The following is a 7,066-nucleotide window of genomic DNA, read 5'->3' as shown; positions in this document are numbered from 1 at the left end:
ATTATGACTTGTGTCTGGCTTGAATTGCTGAAATAATGCTTCTGAGATAAATGAACTTAAGGTATCCGACCCATAATAAAGATTTACGGAAGATTTTCCGGAGTTTACCGAGGTGTCAATTTTTTCAACACCTCGGTATTTTCCGCCTAGTAAGCGAAAGTATAGTTATTTTTTTAAAATGACGATTAAAATACCCGAAAGGCTTTATTGAAGTATATTTTCATTAAATATAGAGTAAACGCTAATATTTTTCTATAAATTGTCCAATTTTGACAATCCGGAAACAGAAGTTATGGTAAACAAATATGGACGACTCGGTCGGCTGCCAAGACAGACGAAGGCGTTTTACCAAATAATGTACGCCGATTTAAGTCTCTTCGTCTTATCGTCATGCGTAAATAAGGTGTGCAGTTTGCATGCACCTGGTTGTCAAATATGTTGTACCGGCATAGGAAGATTAGTTGATAGAAGGAATGAAAACACATCACGCACTTGTCTTTTTCATCTGGCGATCTGCTCTGAGAAACTGTTTGAATGGATCGTTTACTTTTATGTTTTTAAGTTCTGTATTCATATGTTAAGTGTATATCTGGATGGAATTGAACCCACTTCCTTATGGTCCCTAACAAGGAGAACGTAGTAAACCAAAGGCCAAGCTGATGCCAAGCTTCAGTGTAGAACTTTGAGCAGGTGCCAGGTAATTTGCATTTACAAATCCAAACATTTTAAAACTTGAGTTGGACAACATTGTCATGTTAATTATGTCCCACGACACCAGTTTGTCTGGTAAAACAGCTGTTATATGTCATAGTAATCTAAACTAATTATTATTTACAAAATAATCATGGTCGGTCAGTGTATATGCTTGTAATAATTTGGGAACAAACACCCAAGTCAAGGCAAAAAACAAATACAAACATATTGATAACAACTGCAAGAAAGTATTAAACAAAAGTGCTTTCAGATAATTGATGGATTCAAGCAAAGGCTACCCTTCAACATGTTCAAAAGTAGCATGAACCATCAATGGCTTTTTAACTTGTCACATTGACACAGACACTAATCAACACTAATTAATTGATACATGTTTATACTAGCATGACTATAGTAAAATATTTATTTTGATAATATCCATCTAAATATCATCTAATAATTTAATCAGCATTTCATGTATTTGATTAAAGGTCAAAACTCTCATGTACATGATGTAGGATACAAAGGAACATAAATTAAGAGCAAACAAACAATTGGCCGTTCCTACATGTATATCTCGTTATCTAGGAGTTTTTTCTGTTTAATTTCTATGAATGTAAGAAGAAGTTGATACTTTACATGTACAAAACAATGTACGTGTACTTCCCTTTTTAATCTGATATCTATACTTATTTTTTTTTATACAATAACTAAAATTTAAATACAGACTAATCATGCAAATATTCAACGACTGAGCGAATAAGACACAAGTTCACCAAGGTGCATTGTCCCTGAATTTTAAGTAAATTTTCAGCATTGTAAGGTCACAAGTTGTATTAAAAGCTTTTCAATATTTGAATTCTTTGATTATTTATCTTTTTATTGATACATCATGTACATGTACATTGGCAAATAGCATATTTACAACAAATATCATTTTATTATAAAATGTATGTGTTTTTTCAATATTTATCATATGTCCAGTTTTCACTTTATTATATTTGGTAAGAAACATTGTATAACAAACTAACAAATATAAAAAAGAAGATGTGGTATGTTTGCCAATGAGACAACTACCCACAAAAAAACCAAATGACACAAACATTAACAACTATAGGTCACCGTACGGCCTTTAACAATGAGCAAAGCCCATACTCACTGGGGTAAAGCTGATGACCGTAACTGCATTCACGGTCATCCCAAGATGTCGGATGAAAAATTAGGTCAGTTTTTTTATTGTCTGTTAAGGTGTTTCTTCATCATTTTCTTTACAAAGCATACTTTGATACGATGTAAATTTATAAAAGATTCACACGGAAGTCACAAATCTCTACCGAGGAACGTGTATAAAACGGGAATTTGGATTTGAAAAATTCGCTAGGATGACCGTAAATCGTAATCGAGATGACCGTAACAGGATTAGCGATTCATAACAAGGCTGACCGTAATTGGTTAAAAGATGACCGTAAATTGTTAAGGATGACCGTAACTTATAAAAAGATGACCGTCAATTCTAAGAAATATTCATATTTGTATTCATAACTGTTTGTCGAGTTTGTCTCAATAGGGGTTCTTTTATCGGTTATAAATATGTTTTATCAATTTCTTTTCAACTATTTGCCGTATTTAGAGTTTATGACAATGATAGTAAATTGCATATTTCTCGTAAATAATTAGATATTTAAAGAATGACTGTAATATTTTGTTTCTGTCTATGAAGAAATAACATAAAAAAAAAAAATATTTATTGATAACAACGTTAAAATTGGAATACAAATCAAATATTTTATTTTTCCAATCAGGGTCCCAAAGCGGGCATTTATACAATTACCAATAATGAAAGTATATGCAACAAACATTGAAAATTATATAACGTGACAGATATTATAATAGACAAATGACAAAAAATTTGTTCATCTGTATAGGAGACACCAATTCAAGGGACGGTGCTGTAGGATATACTGTTGATTGCGATAGGCAATAACCAATCCTCCTCGTGTCAGAAGCAGATGAACACAAATAAACAGAGAAACTGAATCCTTTCACTTGAAAAATATTTTTTTTTAAATAACAACAATAACTAATTTTGCGAAACATGGAATATAAATCTGCTATTTGCAGTGTTTAACCAGGAATATACACAACTCTTTTCATACAGTTGAGTTCTCACAAGACAGCAGCCGTAGCAATTTCTCTTGGGAATTTAAGTTAATGAAATTGGAACACGAATTAGATGTGATATAAATAGTTTCTGTCTTCGTTATATTTTGTGCAATAAAAGAGAAAATGAACTTCATTTTCAATATTACCAGAATTACATTGCTGACATACGGTCTAAGGTTTGGAGGAGTATCCTGGTATCGTTCTATTTTAATCTGCAAATGGTAAGATGACACCCTCAATTTTGTTAATGATATCCTACGCTAAAATTTTGTTAAGATATTTATAAAGATACTTTTCGAAACCATAATTATCCTTAACTGTCACATAAGTGCAGAGCTCTCCTTCTGATTTCTTGATCAGTTGATCCTTCCAAAATTTGTATGCACGTCTCTTTCAATATTTTCCTAATGGTATTATTTGAAATATTTTTTCCATCATTTAGATTTGCAAAACCAGGAAGAGTTTTTTTAAATGTGTTGGAGAAAGCTATACCATGACGATTTATACTGAGAATATAGAGATTTGAATGCTGGTATGCATCTTGTTATAAAGGAAATAATTCTTATTTTTTAGTCTAAGCCAATAATTCAAAACAGACCTCACTAATTAAAAGTACAGTGGAAACCGACCAAGTTAAAATAAGGCTGCACAATTTGTGTTTTTATTTGTGCCGACCAGAATGAATTTACAAAATTTACTGTGTAGCTTTTCACAAGTTAAATTTGAATACATTTTATCCATGCAAATTAGTTGGTTTCCATATCTAAATTTTGCTATCAAGGGATTGAATGAGCTCCAAATTTCACTTCCATATAGAGGAATAAGCTTAATAGAGCATGCTCAAAAACATGCATACAGTACTAGTTTATTTAGAGATAATATGCCTATTAATATTTACATGGTCTAGAGATTTTTCCAAATAGTTGAGAAGGTCATTGATGAAAATCTTAAACAGGTTAGGACTTATGTTATCTCCTTGTATAACTCCAAACTGTGTAGGGAAGAATATAATACAAATTGACAGCGATGCGACGAAAAGTTTAAGAAAAAAAACCCATTGATTAAGCATAAGATTATCCAGCGGAATCAGATTAAAATCTTAACAGCTGCCTTGAAATATACAAACAGTCCATTGACAATACCGGATCCGATGGAACTGCAAAATTTATTCGGCATTCAGATGGTTTGACTGAGATTAAACCTTCCGTAACAAATGAAAAGCAATATGTTCAGTATAAAATATTCCATTAGATAAGGATTTCAATACGGAAATGAAGTCTTCGTACCGCCCTATCTCTTTTAGTTTTGCTTCAATATTTGGCAATAGTTCATAAATATAAAAAAAGATGTGGTATAATTGCTAATTAGACAACTCTCCAAAAGACAATTCTCCACTGGAGACCAAAATGACACAAAAATCAACAACTATAGGTCACCGGACGGTCTTCATCAATGAGCAAAGTACGTACCGCATAGTCAGTATAAAAGGCCCCCTAAATAACAATGTAAAAGAAATTCAAACGAGAAAACGCCCTTCTTGAACATAATCGCCACTGACTTTAAAATTAAAGGAACATCTTTTGAATGCTATAGTTAGTTCTTCTAAATTTATAATTTGGTTTTCACTTGTATAATTTAGATTTTTTACGGGTGCCCTCCAATAATATATATGCTACACTATCGTGCAAAGCAGGTGCAACATATATACACCTGTTTCCTTTGGTTATAAGTTACAGGCAGGTTAAAATGTTTACATATATAGTAAGCACATTGTTTACAAGATAGCTCATGTTCAAAGCCAGCAAGATTCCTCTTTCATTCGGATACGATTTAATACAGTTGGTGAACTATGTATTTGAAGCAAGTCTTATTTTCTTCTACCTATAGGATAATGCAGTCTTATAAATACGTTTTATACCAACACAATTAATTATTTGATACAAAAAAGGTAATACAAATACGGATATCTGTTAGAATCGATGGTCATCCTTTATAAATTACGGTCATCCTTTACAAATTACGGTCATCTTTTTACCAATCACGGTCATCCTTGTTTTATGTTACGGTCATCTTGAAAATATTTTACTTACGATTTACGGTCATCTTAGCGATTTTTTCAAATCCAATTTCCTGTTTCATACACATTTCTCGGTAGTAATATGTGATTTCCGTGTGATTCTTTTATACATTTACATCGTACCAATGTATGTTTTGTGAAGAAAATGCTTTAGAAACACTTAAACAGACAATGCAAATACTGACCCAATTTTTCATCCGACATCTTGGGATGACCGTGAATGCAGTTACGGTCATCAGCTTTACCCCAGTGATACTGCATAGTCAGCTTGATCATTTGTACATGTACATGTACATTGTACTGCTACATTTATACATTCCTTATCTACATTGTACATGTATGTGCTATCAAAATGAAAAACATTTTTGTAACAGAAATTTATATTTTATTTTTTAGAGAAACCTTCCTTGTTAAAGATGTGACATTAATCCCCCAAACCTACAAAACACAATTGATTAGGTAAGTTGCAGATTATCTAAGATATTTTTGATTATCATCCCAAGAAATGTAGCATACATGTATTACTCTTCTTTCATTTATATGATCATGAAGATACATATGCATGCACCTTGTAATTTGTACAGTTGTATATATGTATTTCTGCCATCTGTCACTGTTAATTTAAATGTACATTATGGGTATGTAATTAATCAAAATATGATACATGTATAAAGACTAATCATGTGTATTTTCATTAACTAATACACAGGTTTTTTTTTGTGTTCAGATTGATAGCAATTTGTCAATTGTTGTAGTGTCATTGAAAAATGAATGAAATAAATGGTTGTACCTAAAATTATTTGAAACATGTCTGAACTTAACTTTAATTTATTTACATTTGTATATCTATATACATGTACATGATCATGATCAATGTATCAATGATGACAAGGAACTTTATAAATTTCAGAGATGCTAGTTAACCTTGTTAATGACTGTGGAGAACTTATGCTACATTTACCTAATACACAGACAAACACAGATGGGCAAAGGTAATAAATAGAGCAGTTTTCTAAGATACATGTTCATGTTAATTGTTATATCATGTATATTATGCCTTGTCTTTAAAAAAAATAGATATGAAACATGAACACATTATGTTCATGTTCCATGTTTACATGTATTAGAGAGTTATCTAACCTGTTTAAAATCTGATAACTACTTAGAACTATCAGAATTTTAGACTATTTGTTTCTCTATTTGTCCATGATTTTTCTTATAATGGATAGAGTTGAAAATTAAATCTATAAAGTTGGATAAAATATTCCTAATGCTTGCATTGGTACAAAGCCATTTTGAAAATAAGAAGATGTGGTATGATTGCCAATATGAAAACTCTCCCCAATTCATGTACTTGACATGACATATAAAGGAGCCACTTTAAGTCTCCATACAACCTTACACAAAAAGACAAACCCATACTACATAATCAGCTATAAATTTAAACAATTCAAAGGAGAGGACTAAATACAACTACTGAATTACTAGTTCCTGACTTGGGACAGGCACATACAGAATGTGGCAGGGATAAACTAGATTGAACTTTATTAAAAAATTACCCATTATCAAACTAAAAATGCCTATTACTAAGTGAACTCAGATTACTCTGCTGTTTACATATATGTTAAACTATAATTTGCTTCTTGTAGAAATTAGCCTGTGAGATCAAGATGCAGATATATCCACCAGATACCAAATGCCACACCAAAGCAGACATTTTCAAATGTTGAGAGACCTATGAATACATCTACATCCTTCTTCGGACTTTGAAAAAACTGAATTATGTTTGAACAGTGCTACACAACAGCCTGGGTGGATTTTGCTTTTTCCACCGGCCCACTCCAACTTTAATCTCTTTTTTGTTAAAATATTGATATCTAATGCTTATCTGCTTTTTTTTCAATTGATTATACTTGCAAGTCTTTTGATTAAACAAAAGAAATTGCATGCCAACTCCTATGGGTGGGCAGAGTTGACAAGCTAGAAATTTTGTCCACTCCCACTGTGGACGGGTGGACAACGCAAAATCCACCTGAGCTGTAGTGTATATTTGAAAGTCAAGGACTTCTATTAAAAAAAAGAAAAAAGAAATCTAGAACTTTACAATCTTTTTTTTAATGCCCCTATTTATAT

At 31.8% G+C, this 7,066-nt stretch overlaps 1 long non-coding RNA gene across 1 annotated transcript; it reads left to right on the top strand.

Annotated features, from left to right (window-relative positions):
* Positions 1 to 258: 258 nt before the first annotated feature.
* Positions 259 to 6,736, top strand: LOC134700495 (uncharacterized). Its single transcript, XR_010103899.1, has 4 exons — positions 259 to 697; positions 5,330 to 5,392; positions 5,844 to 5,925; positions 6,583 to 6,736. It is a non-coding gene; the product is annotated as an uncharacterized LOC134700495 (long non-coding RNA).
* The last annotated feature ends 330 nt before the right edge of the window (positions 6,737 to 7,066 follow it).

Source organism: Mytilus trossulus, unplaced genomic scaffold (genome assembly GCF_036588685.1).
Source record: "Mytilus trossulus isolate FHL-02 unplaced genomic scaffold, PNRI_Mtr1.1.1.hap1 h1tg000158l__unscaffolded, whole genome shotgun sequence".
NCBI lineage: Eukaryota > Metazoa > Mollusca > Bivalvia > Mytilida > Mytilidae > Mytilus > Mytilus trossulus.
The sequence above is the reverse complement of the archived record's forward strand: the minus strand, read 5'-3'. Positions and strand labels throughout refer to the sequence as shown.